The 23,354-nt window shown below is 39.5% G+C and overlaps 1 protein-coding gene across 5 annotated transcripts in view; it reads left to right on the forward strand.

Moving 5' to 3' along the window:
- Positions 1 to 5,192: 5,192 nt before the first annotated feature.
- AFF4 (ALF transcription elongation factor 4) overlaps positions 5,193 to 23,354 on the forward strand; it is a 93,232-nt gene continuing 75,070 nt past the window's right edge. For 2 of the 5 annotated variants that reach the window (XM_033405902.2, XM_004279914.4), the window contains exon 1: positions 5,226 to 5,584. The gene's annotated coding sequence lies outside the window, so the exon portion shown is untranslated. Of the gene's footprint in view, positions 5,585 to 18,523; positions 19,228 to 23,354 lie in introns of all 5 variants that reach the window. The other 3 variants (XM_033405901.2, XM_004279913.3, XM_033405904.2) reach the window with 3 other exon arrangements.

Raw genomic sequence — 23,354 nt, forward strand, 5'->3', positions numbered from 1 at the left:
TCCAGGGACTTCCCTGGTGGCACAGTGGTTAAGACTCCGGGGTCCCAGTGCAGGGGGCCCGGGTTCAATCCCTGGTCAGGGAACTAGGCCCCGCATACCGCAATCAAGAGCCCGCATGCAGCAACTAAAAGATCCCGCATGTCTCAACGAAGAGGCTGCACACGGCAAGGAAGATACCGCACACGGCAAGGAAGATCCCACGTGCTGCAGCTAAGACCCAGCGCAGACAAATAAATGAATAAATAAATAAATAATAATAAAAAAAGTACTCCAGCTTCCTTGCCCCTCAGATGTGGTAACTGAGATATGTGTTCTCCAGTGTTCCCCAGAAGGATTACGAATGGGAAAACCTGGTACTTGTGCAATTTGAAACAACCATCCCCCAGAAATTTGATTCGTAATCATGACACCTCATGTAACAGTGAAGATTTGGACTGATCATGGTTCTAGATGTTAATGTTCTCCAACTCAGGCTGAAAAATGGCTGCAAAGTCAGACACTGAGAATTGAAACTGTCTGTATCCACATGGATTACTATCAACATTAAATATCTACATGGATTACTGTCAACATTAACATAATTTTATTATTTCATTGTCATCTTCAACATTACTACTATTCCAGGAACATTGGACCAGGAACAGAAAAACTGCAACTTTTCATTTCAGAAACGTCTCAAAGTCTCATTTAAATGAACAAAAACCTAGTCAACTTTTCAACAGATGACTTAATTTTACTTATTTATTTGGCTGCGCCACGCGGCTTGCAGGATCTTAGTTCCCCAACTAACTAGGGATCGTACCCCGGGCCTCCCGCAGTGGGAGACCAGAGTCCTAACCACTGGACTGCCAGGGAATTCCCTATTTATTTTTATTGAGGTGTAGTTGATTTACATTGTTGTGTAGTTTCTCCTGCACAGCAAAGTGATTCGGTTATATATATTCTTTTTCATATTCTTTTCCATTATGGTTTATTGTGCGACATTGGATATAGCTCCCTGTGCTATATGGTAGGACCTTGTTGTTTATCCATTCTATAGACAACAGTTTGCATCTGCTAACCTCAAACTCCCAACCCATACCTTCCCCATTCAACAGATGACTTTAAATGACAGTTTACACTGTGTGGTGGGCAGAATAATGGCCCCTCAAAGGTGTTTACGTACTAATCCCTGGAACCTTTGAATATGCTATGTTACATGCAAAATGGAATTAAGGTGGCAGATGGAATTAAGGTTACTAATTCAGCTGACCTTAATATAGAGAGATTATCCTAAATTATTTGAGTTGGTCCGCAGTAATCACAAGGGTTCTCAAAAGCGGAAGAGGGAGGCAGAACAGAAGGTCAGAGGATGTGATTTAAGAAGGAGTCAACCAGCCCTTGCTGACTGTGAAGATGGATGAAGGGGGTCACAAGCCGAGGAATGTGGGCAGCCTCTAGAAGATGGAAAAGAGCCTCTGGAAAGGAGCAGTCTTGCCAACACTCTGATCTTAACACAGGGAGACCTGTGTCAGACTTCTGAGTTATAAAATTGTAAGATGATAAATTTGTGTTATTTTAGGCCTCTAAGTTTGTGGTAATTTGTTAAAGCGGCAATAAAAACTAACACACTCTCAAGACTCTTTAAAACCTTTACCTTGCTGTGTGTTCTAATCCTAACCTATTATACCATGATTCTTATCCAATCCTAATCAAGCCCCCTAAACTGAAAAACCCCCTTAGACCAGACCCCAAAACCTTATAAGTGTTCCAATTTCCCCTTGGAAATGCTACTGAAAACATCAAGGCACTGGTCTCTTTTATCAGTAAGTAATAAACTCAACTTTGCCTTATCAACCCACCATTTTGGGGCTATTTTTTTTGGTGCCAGCGTTTGATCATCGTTTTATCCATATGCCTAGAACAGTACCTGCTATATAGTAGATGTTTCATAAACATTTGATACATAATGAATAAATTATTTGAGTTTCTAAAATAACATAGAATAATAGTTATGTAGATATATTTACGACAGTAATTCCTATGTCTAGAAGTGACTTTCAGAAAATCATTTTAAAGACTGAGTGAAACCTTGTACGTGGATGTTTATATGTTTTATTCATAATCATTAAAAACTGGAAGCAACCCAAATGTCCTTCAATGGATGAATGCCTAAACAGGCTATGTTATAGTAATAGAATACTACTCAGCAATAGGAAGGGATAAATTACTCAGACACGCGACAACGATAGATGGATCTCAAAGGCATTATGCTAAGTGAACAAAGGCAGACTTAAAAGGCTACATACTGTATGATTCTATTCATGTGATATCCTGGAAAAGGTAAAAGTATAGGGACAGAAAGCACATCAGTGGTTGCCAGGAACTGGGGTTGAGGTGAGGCATTCATTACAGAGGAGCAAGAGTGAATGTTTGGGGGTAAAGGAAATGTTCTATATCTTGATTGGGGTGGTGGTCACATAGCTGTATGCATTTGTCAGAACTCATAGAACCATACATTGAAAAGGATAAATTTTACTGTATGTAAATTTTATTACTTTTTAATTTTTTATTGAACTATAGTGGATTTACGATGTTGTCTTAGTTTCTGGTGTACAGCAAAGTGACTCAGTTATATATATATATTCTCTGTATGTAAATTATACCTTCACAAAAATCTGACTTAAAAACACCCCAGAACTCTACTGAGAATTGCTGCTGTAACAATATATACTGAATACTTTGTTCAAATATTGCCTGTTAATAAAAGTCATATTTTTCTTTGAGATTATTTTCTCTTAAAGTTCTATGGTTTGTATTTTCTGATTACACCAAACTGTGCAGTTGACTTACATTGTTCTAGAACATGAAGTTAGAGACAGAAAAGTCACTTTGTTAAAATGGATGCATCTGATTAAATAAAATGACAGAGTATTAAAATGTTACGAGTTGAGAAATATATAATTAGGAATTTTTTCTCTCATTGCTAAAAGGGAAAGAAATTCCTATTTGCAGAATAATTCCAAAGGAAAGTCTATTTTTTCCAACCCAGGCCCCCTTTTGTTTTTCGTTTTTTTTTTTGGCTGTGTTGGGTCTTCGTTGTTGCACACAGGCACTCAGTAGTTGTGGTGCGTGGGCTTCTCAATGCGGTGGTTTCTCTAGTTGTGGAGCACAGGCTCTAGGCACATGGGCTTTAGTAGCTGTGGCTCGTGGGCTCTAGAGCGCAGGCTCAGGAGTTGTAGCGCATAGGCTTATTTGCTCCGCATGTGGGATTTTCCCAGACCAGGGATCGAACCCGTATCCCCTGCACTGGCAGGCGGATTTTTAACCACTGTGCCACCAGGGAAGTCCCCTCTTTTGGTTTTTAAGTAAGGTCTCATTTATATTGAAAAATTATTGTGATAATTTATGGAACCAAAAGCATATTATCTTTTGGTTAGCCAAGTAACATCTACATCAGAATAAGTAAAGGAATATTCTTGTAAAGTTTATGACATATCTTCAATGTTTTAATACTTCTTTAATTGTGTAAAATGATAATCTTTCTTGTTGTCAGTCTCCATCTTCCCTCCCTTCCTATACAGGCTTGTAAATCTTCCAAGGCAGAATACAAAAGAAAACACATGAAATTGGCATTACATCTACGGAGGACAATTTGGCAATCTCTATCCAAACTGAAAATACCTTTTGATTTAAAGATTGCAGTCTAATGAGTTATTGGTATACTTATCCATGTTATGAGACTATTAGTTGCGGCTTAGTTTGTAATTTAGTAATGGCTTGGCAACAACCTAAATGTCCACCTGTAGGAGATTGGTTGAAATAGATATTTGCATACAATGGAATATTATACTGCCCCTAGGAAGAATGAGACAGTTCTTTACACAGTGATATGGAAAGATATCCAGGATATTTTAAGTGAAAAAGGAAGGAACTTAACAGTGTATATAGTACGTTATCTTTTGCATAAAAAGAGGTACATATAAGTGTATTTTAATATATATTTACAACATATCTTGGGAAGGCTACATTAGAAAATGTTAAGTGATTGCCTCCGGAACTGGAGTAGTTGAAGGGCAGGGATGGGACTGCCAATTATTTTTCACTATATTTTGTCACAGTTCATTTTGAGTTTTGCATGAAATCATTTCCTAATTTATATAGATAGATAAAAATCTATATAGAGTTTAGCTTAAAAGAATATGTGGTCACTTCAGAATTTTAAAAAGAAAAATATTATACTACTATTGCTGCTGATGAATTACCAGCTTTTAGGGCTAATAAAAACATTTTCATATGCACACTCTTTATAGTTTATCATAAAGTTCCTCAAAATCCTTGAATTTTATTTTAAAAAATCTTTTAAATGCTTGCTTCAAAATTAGTAGAGAGTGAAAAAAACACCTTCATGAGGCTCCTTCATGGAAAGAAAACAGATAAGAAGCAGGAAATTATAAAGTGTTTTCCAAAAAAATGAACCCAAAGTAGTTTCTCTGGACAGTTACCGTACTGGGTTCTATGAGACCCTTTGAAAATCCTGTCTAATCTATAACTATGGCTTTACTCTCAATTAAATTATAGTTTGCCCTGACTGGCAGGATGTTAAGAACTGAAGAAAAGTGTTTGGAATGATATCTTGAAAAGAAGTATTAACAGTAGAAGATGTTTAGATGATCAAGAAAAAGGTCTGGCTTGGCTTCGTCTGAGAAGTTCAAGCGAGGTTCTAGGCGGCCTCCTGCAGAGAAATTCCCAGCGGACTTCCTTTTCCGGCCGGACCTGTCGAGGGCCGCCGCACTGACTCCGGTCTTCGACGGCAGCACCGCACCACGGGCCTGCGGGCTTCGACCACACCCTCAGGAGGGGCGGACTGCCTGACCTCCTGAGCCCCAGAACTAGTAGATCCGGCTCCACCCGGCCCCGCCCTTCTGAACCTCGCTAGCGGCTACGCGCTGGAGGGTGTGCGCGCCGAAGTGTGCGCGCGCGAAGTGTGGAGGCCCGATCCTGCCGGTCCCGCCCTGTCAGACGCGGCCGCCGGGCTCAGGGGCTCGGACCTAGGCCACCTGGGCCAGTACCCGGCCAGCCCGGCGTCGTCGGAGCACGTCACCACCTCCAGCGTCACCTCCCGGCGCTGTAGGATCCGCAACCCTCCGCTTTTCTGACGGGGAGGGGCGCGGCGTCGCCACGTGACGCCTCGTCCCCGCCCGGGCCTGGTCACATGGGTGGCGCGGCCGCTGCGTCAGTCACTGTCCTGGTTGCGGGAGTCGAGCGCCGTCGCTGCTGCCGCCAGCGGACGGGGCGGGGGATCCCTGTGCCAGGTCCTCGTCAGCCCGCCCCTGCCTCCTCAGCCAGCCGTCCCGGTCTGGGCTCGACAGTCATGGAGCGGGGCGGAACCTCCGCCTGTGCTGTGTGAGGTGCGTCGCCACCGCCGCCGCCTGCGCTTTTCGAGACCTGCCGAACCCCCGCCGCCGCCCGGAGCTCCTCGCCCTTGGCAGTTTGTCGCCGCCCCCCGAGCGGGTTCGAATGCGCGTCCGGTGAAGGTGCAGGCCCGGCGCCGCCTCTGCCGCAGCCGGGAAATGGTTCGGGCCTAGCGGAGCCGGGACTGGAGGTGAGAAGAGCAGACAGACGGACTGAGGGCCGGGCCCGGCCGCGGGGAGGGGCTGGGGGGAGGGGAGGACAGGGTCCGTTTGGGGGCCCGGAGAGACCCTTCGGGCTAGGGCTGCTCGAGACGGCTTCCCTCGTCTTCGCGTTCCACCCCCGACCCTCAAAAATACAAATTAATTTAAAAGGCTAACCCAGTCCTAACAAAAATTACCAGAAATCAGTCTTTTCACTGTTTCTCCTTTCCCCTTTCGTCCATTAATCCATTCCTTCCCTCAGAAATTCCATCGACTGATCTGTTACTTTTTAATACCCTTCTCAATTTCAAGTTATTTCTAGTTAAAGAGAAAATAGGCCTAGGTTCTGGCTATCATTACCCAACTAGTTCTCGCTTTCCTTCTCGCGATCCTGAGTACGTCCTCCTCCACCTCCTCCTCCACCACCTCCTCCTCCTCCTCCTCCTCCTCCCCGCCCCCCCCGCAAAAAAAAAAAAGAGGAAAAAAATTTCCGCCTTCGACTGGCGAAGGGGGTTAACTAAAAATGGGAATGTGGGGGTGTAATACTTGAATACCCCCCCATAACTTCAGAATCGGTTAGCTAGTTACCCCGATACCTTGCATTTGGATATTGATGTGTAGGCCTTTTCTCCAGCTGCCTGTGCCCGGGGTTAATCTCGTAATTGACGTCAGTGCTTTGTTCCTTCCACTTTGCTGTTCCTTCCACTCTTTGAGGATGGATCATGGGATATAGGAGTTTGAGTTGTATCCTTATTGCCTTTTCTTTCACAAACGGTATCATTTGTAGGAATGATACAAAGGTGCAAATTTGTACAAAGATACAAATCTGAAATGCTTTTGTATGGAGTTCAAACTAAGACGAAGAGTTCGATTTAGGGTTCTCACGGTCACTTGCAATTAAGAATTGTGCGATTTCTTTTCAGCTGGCCTGTTGGAGATTTTAAAGTAAGGCCAGTCCCTTTTCCAGTTACCACTGTTTTTCCTTACAGAATCTAAGCGATAGTTCCTTGTGAATAGGATGTTTGTAAATGTGACGTTTAAAATGTCTTGTTTTTGAGGGTTCAGATGTTAAAAGCGCAAAGCTTTGTTTCCATATTGATTCTGCAAAGCTTTGTAAAGTGCTCCTTTAATTAACTGTCCTTTAACTTATCAAAATTGAAATATGAGAACTTTCTTAATTTGACATTTAATAAAGAGCCTCTGTGGCCTGTGAATCTTGCCTAGAATCATCTTTGGTTTTACGTGTATGAAGAAGTGTTGGCAAGTGGCCATCTGGTTTTTAACAAAGCTGGCTTCTTTAAATTGCTCAGGTTTATTTTACTCATTCATCAATGCCTCCTTCAGTCTCCAAACATTAAAAAAAAATCTTAATAAGTTATTTTAAATTATCTTTTAGCATTAACTTACCTGAGGCAATAAAAAAAAAATTTTTTTTTTTTAACACCAGCATTTTCATTCAGTTTGTGGTGGCTTGCAGGCTGACGGCTTTGGTTTTTGTTAGCTCTACTGGAACAGTAGGCAGATTTTGCTTTAAATAAAATTCTGTGTCAAGTGGAGGCAAGATAGGATGTTTGTGAGTGACCAAACTTTTACTGTTTGATTTAAAAAAAAAAAGAGCTTAGCTGTGATTATTCGAAAATGGTCTACAGTTTTGAGGTGTAAAGGTGATTCTACAGTGCTTTGAAGCTGTGTAATTAAGCATTCTTAAAGATAGCATATTTTCATTCAGCTTCAGTTTCTTCTTGTCAGATGATGTACATTCCCTTCTCTGTGCTCTTGAGATACTGTACCCCCTTTGTGACAGTTGATGCATTCTGCTTTGTATTGTAATTTTTTTATAGATCTGTCATGTCTTTAGAGCAAGAACTATATTTATACCTCTTTGTGTCCTTCCCAGTATTTTATACAATTACTAGGTTGAATTTGAATGTGATATCCAACCCAAGATTTCACAAAAGGGTACTCTTAAAAAAAAAAAGCTGTATGAGCAAGTGATCAGTATTTATTTGTAGGGGAAAAAGTAGCTATCAGCTACAGAAGATGACAGAAGGTGAAGCCTTCTAAAATTATGTATCTTACATTTTTTTTAAGAGCTAAGGTAAATGTCATGGTTTTATGTGTACCTGAGAGGAACAAAGAAAACAGGTATTCTTTTGTGGCCACCTCCTGGTTTAGAATGAAGTCCAAAATGTATGAGGCCTTCTCTTCATAGTATTTTTCATAAAAATCAAAGAGGTAGTCTTTTTTTTAATATAAATTTATTTATTTATTTATTTATGTCTGTGTTGGGCCTTCATTGCTGTGCGCGGGCTTTCTCTAGTTGCTGCTAGCGGTGGCTACCCTTTGTTGCGGTACCAGGCTTCTCATTACCGTGGCTTCTCTTGTAGCTCTAGGTGCGCAGGTTTCAGTAGTTGTGGCACGCGAGCTCAATAGCTGTGGCTCGCGGGCTCTAGAGTGCAGGCTCAGTAGTTGTGGTGCACAGGCTTAGTTGCTCCACGGCATGTGGAATCTTCCTGGGCCAGGGCTTGAACCCGTGTCCCCTGCATTGGCAGGCAGATTCTTAACCACTGCGCCACCAGGGAAGTCCCCAAAGAGGTAGTCTTAAATATCGAAGGCACACCTGGACAGTGACCCAGAAGTGCAGTGTGTATTATAAAAATTGATAACTTAGATTTGATTTTATTTTACTTTTTTTAAATTTTTTATTGAAGGATAGTTGATTTACAGTGTTGTGTTAATTTCTACTGTATAACAAAGTGACTCAGTTATATACATATATGCATTCTTTTTTATATTCTTTTCCATTATGGTTTATCCCAGGATATTGAATATAGTTCCCTGTGCTATGCAGTGTGACCTTGTTTATCCATTCTGTATGTAATAGTTTGCATCTACTAACCCCAAACTCCCAGTCCATCCCCTGCCCCCCTGTCTGTTCTCTATGTCTTTTGAGTCTGTTTCTGTTTTGTAGATAGGTTCATTTGTGCCACATTTTAGATTCCATATATAAGTGATATCATACGGTATTTGTCTTTCTCCTTCTGACTTACCTTACTTAGAATGATAATCTCTAGTTGCATCCATGTTGCTGCAAATGGCATTATTTTGTTCTTTTTTATGGCTGAGTAGTATTCCATTGTATATATGTACCACATCTTCTTTATCCATTCATCTGTCAATGGACATTTAGGTTGTTTCCATGTCTTGGCTATTGTGAATAGTGCTGCTATGAACATAGGGGTGCATATATCTTTTTGAATTATAGTTTTGTCCAGATATATGCCCAAGAGTGGGATTGCTGGATCATATGGTAGATTTTATTTTTTATTTCAGCTCTCTTCTACAGATAACTTACTATAAAAACTTTCCTGTATAATGTAAAGGATTTCCAGCTTTTGAACCCCCAGTCTTCATTATGGTTTTCCCATTTCCTTTTTTATTTTCTCTGAAAAGTTGGAACAATTATATTGATTTCTGGGAGGGTGTTTGCTAGTCTCAGTTAATTGTGAAATAAGGTGTAGTCAGTGAGTAAAAATTGCTTAAAGCTAACCTGACCTGTTACCTTGCTACTTTTCCCTTTGGTTTAAGGAGAGCACCCCTACTTGCAGTAACTCCCCACACCCAGAGATTGACATGAATAGATTACTCTGGAAAGCCAGTATGGTTTGGCTACCCAGATACTGTCGTGATCTGTTCTGGAACTGGGCTTCCTCTGTCTGCTTTGGGCCTGAATGGGTCTCCCATGATTTTGTCAACTTGGAGCTGCCTAGTGGGTTATGATGTTTCACTTTGACTTTTCCTTTTCTTGTCATCACTAGGGTAGGGACAGTTTTATGGAAAGGTGAGTAGAGTCAATACTCTTTATAGATAGGCCTTCCCACCTCTTTCCAATTGCTATCATTTCTTCCATCTGGAATATCACTTTTCCTGTCTTGTTCCTTGTCTCTTAACATTTCATCATCTTTTAAGGCACAGTGCAAATACCATTGCCTTAAGTTTTGCTTGATTCCCTACCCCAATAGTGACTTATCTCCTTTGAATCCCTGTATCGCTTTGTATCTCTCTTAATATTTGTTATGCAGCTAACTATGGGACTGTAGCAGGCTGGATGACTTTGAGCACAATCAGTGAAGACTCACTAGTAGAATAAAGACTGTGTTATACTATTTTATTGTATATCTCTAAGAATTAAAATAATAATCCAATTTAAGATTTTACTAAAAAAATTAACACTAATTCCTTAATATCATCACATATTCTGGTCGGTGTTCAAATTTCCTCGATTACAGTTTTTGTTTTAACAGTTTGTCTGAATTAGGATACAAATAAGGTTCATACATTTTATTGTGTTGATGTGTGTCTCAACCCTCTTTTCTTTCTGTCTTTTTGTTCTTGTTCCTATACAATTGGTTTGTGAAAGAAACCAAGCTTTTGCCCTATGAGATTTCTCACAGTCTAGATTTTGCTGATTGCATCCCTTTGGTTTCATGTAATATGTTCTTCTGTCCACAGTTTTTCCTGTAAATTGGTAGTTACCTCTAGAAGCTTGCTCCGATTCAGGCTTGAATGTTTTTTTTTCAATGGGAATAGTACTTCATAGGTAGAGTTGTGTACTTCCTATGTATTCTTAAACCCTCAATCTGGCTTCTCATCCTAGCATGCCAGTGAAATAACTCTTATCAGGGCCACCTGTGACTTGTACATTGACAAATTGTATAATCATTGCTTACTCCTTTACCTCTTTCTATACTTGACATTGTTAACCATTGTCTCCTTGATACTGTTTTTTTTTCCTTGACTTTTGTGACTGTCCCTTTCCTGCCTTTCTTACTACTAGCTGCTTCTTTGCAGACTCTTAATTCTCTGCTAATCATATTGATATTTATGAATTTCCACCTTGACCACCTCTTTTCACTCTTCCTGGTGATTTCTTCCATTTTTGTTGCTGTAGCTACCATCCTTCAGTGTTTTAAACTCACCAGAACTCTTTGATCCAACTGAATATCCCTGTTTAGAGATTGTCCAGTAGGTACTCTGTTTTAGTTAGGAGAGCGACACATACCTAACTGAAGCAAAAAGAAGAATTTTTTGGAAACATACGGGTATCCTGTGAATTCTCAGAAAGGCAATCAAGCCATAGGAGGACAGCTGGAACTCAGGAACAGCTAGATCCAGGGACTCCATATGTGGTCAAGAGTATCTCTTTATGTCTCACAAGATACTTTTTTTTTTTTTTTTTTCACACAAGATACTCTTTGTGTGTTCAGTTAGTTCTTTCTTGCTGCAGGTCAGTTTTTAACACTTACTAATATCTTTTGAGTTTTAAATCTTATAGTTTCTGCCATCAGAGAGACTGACCTGATTCTCAGTCTCAAATCTCAGGAAAGGGACTCGTTAGGTTATAGGTCCAGCTCTGGACCACAGCTCTGGCTAGCGGGCTACATCCCAGAAAGAAGAGGAGTAAAGGACACTCTAAAACATAGTTGTCCAGTTCATTCATTCCATGGCTATTGAGCGCACCCACACAGAGTCCTACTTTTCTTATATATATTAAATATTTTCTTTAACATAATCTCACTATCTCTATATACCAGCAAACACTCTCATCTCTTCTATGGAAACAACCCAAATTCATATCTACTTACCACATCCAGAGGTCATTGTTCTCTGAGTCCAGATTCTAAAGGTGATGCTCTTTGTTAATCAGGCCTAGCTATGCTTTGTCACATGTTTGAAAATTGTGGACTAAGTACTGAATTTAACCATCCCCAGCATAACTGATACACAGTGGTAGGAAAAAAAAAATAGCTAAAAACTCTTATGAGGGGAGGGAAGAGGAAGGTATCATTGTTCCGAAACTTAACACCGTATCTTGCTGGACAGGTACAGTAGAAGGTAAATGATAGAACCAGCAAATTGCATGGGGCTTCATTTGTTGACTTACTTCCTTGCAAATGGAGTGAGTTCTTTGGCAGCCAAATGAAGATTTTCAATTCTGTCCACTAGAAAGATTTTCCTTTTCTGACACTTAGAGGACATTTGAAAGAAAGGAGAGGGCAGTTCTGTGTTACCTTAGCACAAGGGTTGACACACTAAGGTTAGTAGGCCCAATGCTGCCTGCTTTTGTATGGCCTGAGAGCTAAGAATGGTTTTTACATTTTTTTAAAATGGTGGGAAAAAGTCAAAAGAAGAATATTTTGTGGTATGTGAGAATTATAGGAAACTCAAAATTCAGTGTCCATGAATAAAGTTTTATTAGAGCACAGACAACACACCCATCTGTTTATGTATTGTATGTAGGTGCTTTTGCTGATACAGTGGCAGAGTTAAGTAGTCCTAACTTTATGGCCTGTGAAGCCTAAAATATTTACTTTGTGGCTTTAAAACAGTTTGTCAACTTTTGTCTTAGCAGATCAAATGGCCCTTAGTGGATATTTGAGTATGAGGATTGCCTTAGGGTTGAGCAGTTAGTTACAAGGTCCTATTTACTATGGTGGTTGTTAGGGGATTTTTTGTTTGATTGTGTGTGTGTGTGTATATATGTATATGTATATATACATATCTCTGTGTGTATGTATGTATAAATGTGTGTATACATGTGTGTATACATATGTGTGTGTATATACCCATTTACATATACATATAGAGATATAAATAAAACAGGTGGAGTCTGCATATTGGCCTAGCTTTAGTTAAGGATTCAGACTTTATCTGTCAACTGTACCCTGCAGGTAGGATCACACTATAGGTTACATTGTAACATGGTTGCTCTTAGTACAGCTATGTGCATGGGGGAGAGAATTTTGAGGAAAGCTGGGAGTGAGTGAGGTGAGAGTAGAAGATGATCAAATAGTCCCTGTAAGTGTTGATTCTGCTACTTCTCAATCCCCTCACCCTTAAATTCTGCTATTTTCCTTGCCTTGGAGGATGTACCACTATCATTGTTTTTTCTAGAAACCTGCAAGTTGTCCTTGATTCCTCCATTTTACATCTCACATCTGTCTGGCCCCAAGATTCTACCTCCTTAACATCTTTGAATCCAAACCCTTTATCTACATTATCAACACTCCTACTATTACTGCCTTAATCTAGGCTTTCATTTCTTACCTGGATTCTTCTCATTTGTTTCCTTATAATCTACTTCATCCTGTACCAAAGTGATTTTTTTCCCCCTCTAAACTGCAAATTCACTTCTCTTAGAACTCCTTAGTAATGTTGTATTTTCTGTAGTATTTTTCTAACTGGGCATTCTTGTACATTAATGAGTTTTATGTAACTTCTAAAGGACTGCTTTATAGCCAAGTAATCCCTTGGGAGTTTGTTGCTGTGTTTAGATTTTGTTTATTATTGTGTTTGTGCCAACTCATAAAGCATTGTACTGATGACAGGGAAAGATGGTGAGTTAAATTAGATCATGTCATGGTATATGTTAGTATAGGCAGGCCAAACCCCGGCTTAGTATTTAGTATCATATTTTCACTGTGAGATGTATCTGGTAGATCCCATCTTGTAATTAATCAACGTGAAACAGTTTGTTTGCAGTGTGTGTGTTTTATTCCAAACTTCAGCAGTGATTATACTAGATACACATTTAATGTAGTTTTCATTAAGGTACTGAACCACAAATGAACAAGAAAGATTGCCAGAGTTAACAAGTTGGCCTCTTTAAAACTGACATTTAAGGACCGCTAGCTGGTATGGTAGTATATATAGGGTTGTATTTCCCTAAATTAGCAAATAAACATTTGCAGTTATTAAATCTGTTTAGTTTTACATATTTATAAGCATTTTATGCACTACTGTTATTGAAGTCAAATTACAGAAGTGGTTTAAAAATATAGGACTATGAGAATTCCCTGGTGGTCCAATGGTTAGGACTCTGCGCTCTCACTGACAAGGGCCCGGGTTCAATCCCTTGTCGGTGAACTAAGATCCCACAAGCCACGCGGCACAGCCGAAAAAAAAAAATTGTGTGTGTGTGTGTGTGTGTGTATAAAACTAGACCTGAGACTACATATTTCCAGGATTGAATACATCATTGGTCTAGTTTATGTAAAACAACATAATCTGTTACATTAGCATTTTATTTATTTATTTATTTTGCCTGCACTGCGTGGCATGCAGGATCCTAGTTCCCTGACCAGGGATGGAACCCGTGCCTCCTGCAGTGGAAGCATGGAGTCCCAGCCACTGGACCACCAGGGAAGTCCCACTAGTGTTATTTAAATTTTTGTTTTGTATTTAATTTTTTAAAGTTGTTTTAGTGTTACGGTTACATAAGAGCTATATAACATAATGAGTTCATACGTAATTTTATATCCATACCAGATTCTTAATATTATAATTTTTAAAAGGTCATCACTCAAGATCTGGGAGATATTAATTTTCTCTGGAAAGGTATCCTATGTCTTTCAGATTTCAGAAACAAACCCACAGGTCTAGTCTGATCCCATGTATTTCAACAGTCTTACCTTTCATTTTGTACTCCCCCAATCCTATTTTCCAACTACTCTTGATCTATCTCTATTCCCTGGGTGTATGCTATGTTCTCTCTTCAGGGCTGTCCCACATGGTATTCTTTCTGCTCAGAACTAACTTACCTCCCTTCCTCTTCTTCCTTCCCTTCCCTCCCCCTATCCTCCTGCCACCTTTCTGTAGTTGGTCTAGCTGCAACGAAATCTTGGAGATCATGGGTAATTTTTATTTTTATATCCTTAGCCTTAGTGCAGTGTGTGACACAACATATGCCCTGGTTAACTACAGTATTAACGTTGTACCGTATATATAATATTGGTCTATACTGAAGAGACAGATTTTAAAATCAGAGTTATAAAGCCTTCAGAATCTTCTGAGTTCTGTTTAAATATGTTACAAGTCTGAATTAGAAAATAGTTTGACAATAGGTTTACTCTTATCACTTTATAAATTGATTTTTCAAAGTAAATATTCTCTCTGCCATAATAACTCATTTAATATATAAATTTGTATTCCGTGATTAAAGAGCAATAGCCTTAAATGACCTTAACTACCTTTTAAAGCAATATGCTTATTTACATTTTAATAGAACCTTATTAACAAGAAGTTAGGGTAATTAGGATAGGGGCTAATTTAAGTTCACAAGCTTTGAGTATACGCCTTCTTCATTCAGTACATTAGCGTTTTCTCTCTAACCTTTTTTGTAATATTCTAAGACAGTAAATATATTTTAGGAAACCCAGATACTTTATTATCACTTGTCTTCCACATATGCAGATGAAGATGAAATTAATCAGAAATAATTCCTTTTTAGTGTAAACTCTAAAGAACCTTTGCTGTGTAATGCTTTTTAACTTTTGTTTAATTTGCTATATGCATTTTAAGTAATAAAATTGCCTTTATTTTGCCTTTTTGACGTGTGTTATTTTCTCTTGGCTTCCTCAGGTACTATAAATGAAAGCAGTCTTGAAGTACTCTTTTGAACAGATCATTTCTTTCTGGGTGTTGTTACTGAAACACTCAGTTTTTATACCGTCTCAGTTTGCCAAGTATGATTATGAGATTTTACAGTCTAGCACTTGTATTTGGTGAACATTTGAGAGTGTAGGTTTTAAGTAAAAATAGAAATTGATCATTTCTGTACAAGTGTTTTTTTTTCTTGTACATATGTTGTTTTTTTTCTTTTAGATAAACTCTTTTAGAGAAATTGCTTTAAAAACAACCGAATTCATTTAGTATCAATATTAATGCTTTATTTGGTGATAATATATTGAACGCAGGAAATGAGGTAGTAAATGAGATAACCCCTAGTAAATGAGAGAACCTCTACTTTCTAACCAAGTTGTGAAGTTCATTAGTTTACTCATTTAAGTGATTTTCTACTAGGTTATGTTCTAGGTATGCAATGCTGAAAAACAAGCACGTTCCCTGATTATTATCTTAATTGTGATCAGGTACTCTGAAGGAAACAGGAATTGTCTACATGAATTTTTTTAAGCTGGAAAGAGCGCCACAGTTCAAGAAGCCTAAAAAAGGCCCTTGGTGGGAGCTGGGAGGGGAGGGCAGTGAGATATAAAATAAATCTGATGAGATAGGCAGGAGTCACATCAGTAGAAAGTCAAATCCTGGCTTTGAAGGCCATGTTGAGTACCTTAAAGTTTATCCTAAGGCAAGTGGAAAGCTTACTAAAATTTTTAAAGCAGGGGTTGAGTGAAATGATCTGGTTTGTGTTTTAAAAAGATCACTTAAAAAAAAAATCACTTTAGGGCTTTCCTGGTGGTGTAGTGGTTAAGAATCCGCCTGCCAATGCAGGGGACACGGGTTCGAGCCCTGATCCGGGAAGATCCCACATGCTGTGGAGCAACTAAGCCTGTGTGCCACAACTACTGAGCCTGCTCTCTAGAGCCCGCGAGCCACAACTACTGAAGCCCGTGCGCCTAGAGCCCGTGCGCCTAGAGCCCGTGCTCTGCAACAAGAGAAGCCACAGCAGTGAGAAGCCCGCGCACCACAACGAAGAGTAACCCCCACTCGCCACAACTAGAGAAAGCCCACGCGCAGCAACGAAGACCCAACACAGCCAAAAATAAATAAACAAATAAAATAAATTTATTTTTTTTTAAAAAGATCACTTTAGCTGCTGTATGAAATATGGATTAGAGAGAGATGAGGGGAACTAGGAGTCCCAATTAGAAGGCTGTAGCATTTGTCCAAGTCTGAGGTAAAATGATGGCTTGTTTTGAACAGTGGCAATGGAGAAGGAAGGGAACTGATAAATTCAAAACATATTTTGGAGGCCATGGTTATGGAGTGGATGTGGAGAGAGGTTGAAGGGAGTGTTCAGCAAGAGCAGGTGGTTGGTAGGATGAGGATCACTGGAGCAGAAGTTGTTGGCGGTAGGGAAAAGAGATCAAGAAATCAATTTTGGATGTATTAAGATTGATATTCCTCAGTCAAAGGACATGATCAAACAGGCTTGATGTGGAGTATATTTTGGTATTTGTATTATAGACATATAGATGGTATTTTAAGCCATGAGAATGTAGGGAAAGAATGTAGACTTAATCAGAGTCTGAATAAGACCTGTGGCTGAGTGCAGAGGAGCACCAATTTTTAAGAAGTCTGGTAGATAGAATGGGAGAAGCCAGAGGTGCTAGGAAAACTGGGAGGGCTGGGGTTATAGAAGCCAAAAATATATTAAGGAGCCATTAGTGGCTGAATATGTTGAGCAGTAGGTCAACTAAAATGATAGTGTCTGTTGAATTTAGCAACTTGCAAATCAGTGTGATCTTGGCAAAGGAGTGGAGTGTGGGAAGTTGGAAACAATGTTGGGAGGTTGGAAACAATGTGGAATAGTGATTGGATATATTTTGGAAAGCAGTTTGTGTATATCAATTAAAATTGAAGATGCTCATTCCCTGCAACCTGGCAATTCCACTTGTAGGTGTCTCTTCCAGGAAAACTCTCACTCACTGGTACAAAGAGAAGTGTATAAAAATGATCATTACAGGGACTTCCCTGGTGGCATAGTGGTTAAGAATCCGCCTGCCATTGCAGGGGACACGGGTTTGAGCCCTGTTCCGGGAAGATCCCACATGCCGCGGAGCAACTAAGCCCGTGCACCACAACTACTGAGTCTGCGCTCTAGAGCCCACAAGCCACAACTACTGAGCCCATGTGCCACAACTACTGAAGCCCGCATGCCTAGAGCCCATGCTCTGCAACAAGAGAAGCCACCATAATGAGAAGCCTGTGCACCACAACGAAGAGTAGCCCCTGCTCTCTGCAACTAGAGAAAGCCCGCACACAGCAACAAAGACCCAACGCAGCCATAAATAAATAAATAAATTTATTAAAAAAAAAGATAATTACAGCATTGTTTGTAATGGCAGAGAAAGGGGAAACTACCTAAATAGCCATCATCTGGAGAGTGGATAAGTAAATTGTGTGGATACACAGTAGTGAAAATAAATGAACTACAGCAACATGTATCATGATGGATTAACCTCAACATAATGCTGAGAATTTAAAAGGCTCAGAGTCTTTAAAGTGTACCCTTTTTAAAGGTTGAAAAATATGCAGAACAATTCAATGTCTTACTTAGGGATACATACATAGTAAAAGTATACACCAAAATCAGAATAGTGGCTATCTCTTGAAGGGGAAGGGAGCATAGGAGATGTGATCCAGGAGGGGTACACAGTAGCCTTCCACTATATTGGCAGTGCTGTATTTCCCAAGGTGGTTCATGGGTAACACAGGTGTTCACTATATTGCTCCTTACACGTTTTTGGGTCACTTTTTAACAAACAAATGGTTGCAGAGAGAGTGGGGAATCACCAAGAGTCCTTTTGGCTGTGAAGGAGAATAGAGGAGAGATAGAGTAATAGCTGGAGAGATCTATGGGATCAGGGAAGACTTTTTTTTTTTTTTTAAAGAAGAATATATTTGAATGATGATGGAAGGGATTCATTAAAGAGAGAAAAGTTGAAGTTGCTGGAGAGAAGGCAGTAACTGATAAAGATCTAGGAGAAGATAGCAAAATGGGCATAATTGTTCTTTGATAGAGAGATGCTTTTTCTTTTTTAGCCAGAGGAAAGAAGAGAATGGATGCAATGTTAATAGTTTGAAAGTTGATAGTTGATTTCTCTCTGGTCTTTAATCTTTGTAATCTTTGTTCAGTAAGATAAGGTCATTTGTGGAATGGAAGCTAGGAGGAAGAGTCATAGAACTCCATGAAAATACTTGTGCGGAATAGGAAAGAGCATTCGTCAGAGAAGGATAGTAAATTTCCGGGAAACTTTGAGGGCCTAGTTGAAAGTGATTCATGAAACATGATTATGAGAAATTAGATAATGTATAAAGATATGATGAAGAAAGCAAAAATGGTATGGAATTATCTACCAAACCAAAAATGGTATGGTTTTTTACTACCTTTTTTTTTCTTGGTCACGCAGCACAGCACGTGGAATCTTAGTTCCCCAACTGCAATCAAACAACCCCCCCCCCACCTCCCCACTGGAAGCACAGAGCCCTAACCACTGGACTGCCAGGGAAGTCCCTTTTCTATGTTATTTTAAACCTGAAGGCTATAGAAATCTCATGACTAACTTTGGGTGAAAGGTCCTTTTATGCAAAACACCATTTTGGGACCTGATGTTCTGTTATTGTTGGCTTTGATCTCCAGGTGTACAACCTCTGTTTGCCTACCTTGTAGGAACTGACCTCTTCAGACTCTCATGGGTAGAGAAATCCTGCCAAATGAGGCCAAGAGGGATTTCTCTACCTATAAGGCTTTTTGCTTTAAGATAGTGTATTTTAAAGTTACAGTTTAATAGCAGTTGTAATAAACTGGATTCTAAAATAATTGAAATCTTAGCTTAAGTCTCATTTTGACTTTTGGAGTGTAAATCATTTAATAATCTGGTAGCTGAATGGCTTCATTTTTCAGTAGGATAGTTCTAAGATACTAATTGAAAAAAAACCATTGTAACAGGTTCTGAACACTTGAAAGGGGCAAGTTAAAGGTCACATTTTACTCTTTAAACTATTTTTGAAGTTTTAAATTTTAAAAGGTTATAAAACTAATACATGTTTTTATTAAAAGGATTATAGGAGATGAATTTCTGGTTCATTGGGAATGCACACTTTTTTTTGAACTGTGAGTACTGTAATTTTTTTTATTGTGATATATGCATAACAAAATTTATCATTTCAGTCATTTTAAATGTACAGTTCAGTGGCATTATTTACATTCACAGTGTTGTGCAACCATCACCATTGTCCATTTCCAGAACTTTTTCATCATCCTAAACAGAAGTTCCATACCCATTAAACAGAAGTTCCATACCCATTAAATGATAATTCCCTATTCCCTCTTATGCCCAGCCCCTTGCAACCACCATTCTACTTTCTATCTCTATCAGTTTGCCTTTTCTGCATACCTCATGTAAGTGACTGCTTCATCCATGGTAGCATGTGTCAGAATTTCATTCCTTTTTAAGGCTGAATTATATTTCTTTTATGTGTATACCACATTTTTTGTTTGTCCATTCATCTGTTGGTGAACACTTGGGTTGCTTCCACCTCTTGACTGTTGTGGATAACGGTGCTATGAACATGGTGTGTACAACTACCTGTTTGAGTTCCTGCTTTCATTGGCCATATATACATAAGAGTATAATAGCTGGGTCATAGGGTAATTCTATGTTATACTCTTAGAGTGACCATCAAACTGTTTTCCACAGCAGCTGCACCATTTTACATTTTTACCAGCACTGCACAAGTATTCTAATTTCTCCATATTTTTGCCAACACTTTTTTTTGTTTGTTTTTTTAAATTTTAATTTGTTGATAATAGCCATCCTGATGGGTGTGATGTTGTATCTCTTAGTTTTGATTTGCATTTCTCTAATGACTAATGATGTTTAGCATCTTTTCATGTGTTTATCGGCCATTTGTATATTTTCCTTGGAGAAAAACTTATTCAAATCCTTTTCCCATTTTTTGACTGAGTTGTTTGTCTTGGCATTCTTGTGGAAAATCTGTTACAAATGTGAGGTATAGGGACTTCCCTGGTGGTCCAGTGGTTAAGACTCTGCTTCCACTGCAGGGGGCATGGGTTCGACCCCTGGTTAGTGAACTACAATGCCGCATGAGGCGTGATGCGGCCAGGAAAAAAAAGAAAAGTGTGGTATATTTCTGGACTCCCAGTTCTCTTTTCTTGATCTATAGGTTTGTAGTAAGTTTTGAAATTGGGAAGTGTGTGTCTTCCAGCTTTGTTCTTTTGCAAGGTTGTTTTGACTGTTCTGGATCCTTTGACTTTCCATGTGAATTTTAGTATCAACTTGTCACTTTCTGTGAAGAAGTCAGCTGGGATATTGATAGGGATTCTGTAGAAACTGTAGATCAATTAAGGGAGTATTTTCATCTTAATAAATTTTCCATTCTGTGAATAGGATTGTTTCCATTTATTTAGGTCTTTAATTACTTTCAGTAATGTTTTGTAGTTTTCAGAGTGTAAATTTTGCTGTTCTTCTGTTAAATTTTTTTCTAAGTATTTTATTCCTTTTGATGATATTGTAAATGGAATTGTTTTCTTAATTTCATTTTTGGTTTGTTTATAGCTACTGTACAGAAATACAATCCTTTTTTGTGTGTGTATCGATCTTGTATCATGCAATGTTGTTGAACTCGTTTATTAGCTCTAACAGATTTTCAGTGGATTCTTTATGGTTTTCTATGTACAACATCATCATTTTACTTTTCCTTTCAAGCTCAGATATCTTTTATTTCTATTTCTTGCCTAATTGACTGACTAGAACCTCCATACAGTATTGAATAGAAGTGGTGAAAGGACATCCTTGTCTTGTTCTTGATCTTAGGGGAAAAGTATTCAGTCCCTCACCATTAAATATGATAGCTGTGTTTTCCTTGTAGATGCACTTTATTAGCTTGAGGAAATTTCCTTTTTTTTTTTTTTTTTTTTTTGCGGTACACGGGCCCTCTCACTGTTGCGGCCTCTCCCATTGCGGAGCATAGGCTCCGGACGCGCAGGCTCAGCGGCCATGGCTCATGGGCCCAGCCGCTCCGCGGCATGTGGGATCTTCCCGGACCGGGGCAGGAACCTGTGTCCCCTGCATCGGCAGGCGGACTCTCAACCACTGCGCCACCAGGGAAGCCCCCTTCTCTTTTATTCATAGTTTGTTGAGTGTTTTTGTCAAGAAGGGATGTCGCAACTTGTCAGATGCATTTTCTCCATCCGTTGAGATGGTCATTTGGTTTTTGTCCTATATTCTGTTGTTATGGTGTATTACTTTAAATGATTTTTGGATATTAAGCCAATCCTGCATTCCTCACTTAGTCATGGTGTACAATCCTTTGTAATATTGCTGGATTTGGTTTGTTAATATTTTGTTGAGGATTTTTATGTATATGTAATAAGCTTTTTATTGATCTGTAGGTTTTTTTCTTGTAATGTCTTTTGTCTTTGGTTCTCATATCAGGGTACTATTGCCCTTACAAAATGAATTGGAAGGAGTTTCCTCCTTTCTCCATTGTTTGGGAAGAGTTTGTGAAGGATTAGTGTTAATTGTTCTTTAAACGTTCGTTAGAATTCAGCAATGAAGCCATGCAGTCCTGAGCTTCTATTTATAGGCAGTTTTTGGACTACTAATTCAGTCTCTTCACTTGTTATGGGTCTATTCAGGCTTCCTGTTACTTCTTTTTTTTTTCCCTAAATATATTTATTTATTTATTTATTTATGGCTGGATTGGGTCTTTGTTGCTGCGCGTGGGCTCTCTCTAGTTGCGGTGAGCAGGGGCTGCTCTTCGTTGCAGTGCGTGGGCTTCTCATTGTGGTGGCTTCTCTTGTTGGGAAGTATAGGCTCTAGGCGCACAGGCTTCGGTAGTTGTGGCACACGGGCTTAGTTGCTCCACAGCGTGTGGGATCTTCCTGGACCAGGGATCGAACCTGTGTCCCCCGCATTGGCAGGCGGATTCTTAACCACTGTGCCACCAGGGAAGTCCCCCCTTTATTCTTGTAGAGTGGGATTTATTTATTTATTTATTTATTTATTATGTTAGCTGTTTGCTGTATTTGGTTACAAGTGAGGTGTTTACTTTTTTTTTTAATATTTATTTATTTATTTATGGCTGTGTTGGGTCTTCGTTTCTGTGTGAGGGCTTTTTCCAGTTGTGGCAAGCGGGGGCCACTCTTCATCGCGGTGCGCGGGCCTCTCACTATTGCAGCCTCTCTTGTTGCGGAGCACAGGCTCCAGATGCGCAGGCTCAGTAGCTGTGGCTCACGGGCCCAGTTGCTCCGCGGCATGTGGGATCTTCCCAGACCAGGCTCGAACCCGTGTCCCCTGCATTGGCAGGCAGATTCTCAACCACTGTGCCACCAGGGAAGCCCTCTTGTATAGTGTTAAATACTCAACTACATTCAAATAGTTCTCTCATCTAATCCTTACCATCAGATTAGTATGAACATTTTATAATAGACGAAACTGAGGTTTAGGGAGATTATTTGCCTAAATCATATGTCTAGTATGTTATATAATCACAACTAAACAGCAGGTATCCCTAATTGTCCCATTTATAAAATTATGGTGCCTCAGCTGTTTACAGCTCAATTGAAGTTTGGAAGTTACGTTACTTTGTTAAGGTATTTAAGAAGTTAATAAAGAGGTAATTGCCTGTATTGGTTTTTGGTTACTAGATGTTTTATGTTTGAGAGTTTTTATTAGCAAGGATACCACTCTACATCAAGATTATCCAATAGTCTTTGCTTATAACTAAACCACCTGAATCACTACGATTTGAAGAACTGTGTGTTAGGAAATAGAGGGTCATTTTGCGAATTAATACCTTAGCTTCTTTGATATTGATTATGGAGAAATAAGGGAGGACATCCCTTTTTCCCCCAAATATTCTTCCAGTATATAGTTACTGCACATGTACCATATGCTCTGAGTTATTTTTGATGCTCTTCTGAGATTGCTATTCTCTTTTTTTCTTTGCTTTTTTGGCTTCGCTGCACGGCTTGCAGTGTCTTTCCGGATCAGGGATTGAACCTGGGCCCCGGCAGTGAAAGTGCCGAGTGCTAACCATTGGACTGCCAGGAAATTCCCTGAGATTGGTATTCTTAACCTCTCTCTCATTTCCTTCCATTTTCTCCCCAGGAGGTCCCAAGGATCTTCAGAGAAATATAAATGACTGAGAAATAACCGCTTTCAAATTTGTCCAGTTCCGCTATAAATGCAGTTTCACTTGGAGAGAGCTGCTAGT

Source organism: Orcinus orca, chromosome 3 (genome assembly GCF_937001465.1).
Source record: "Orcinus orca chromosome 3, mOrcOrc1.1, whole genome shotgun sequence".
Classification (NCBI taxonomy): domain Eukaryota; kingdom Metazoa; phylum Chordata; class Mammalia; order Artiodactyla; family Delphinidae; genus Orcinus; species Orcinus orca.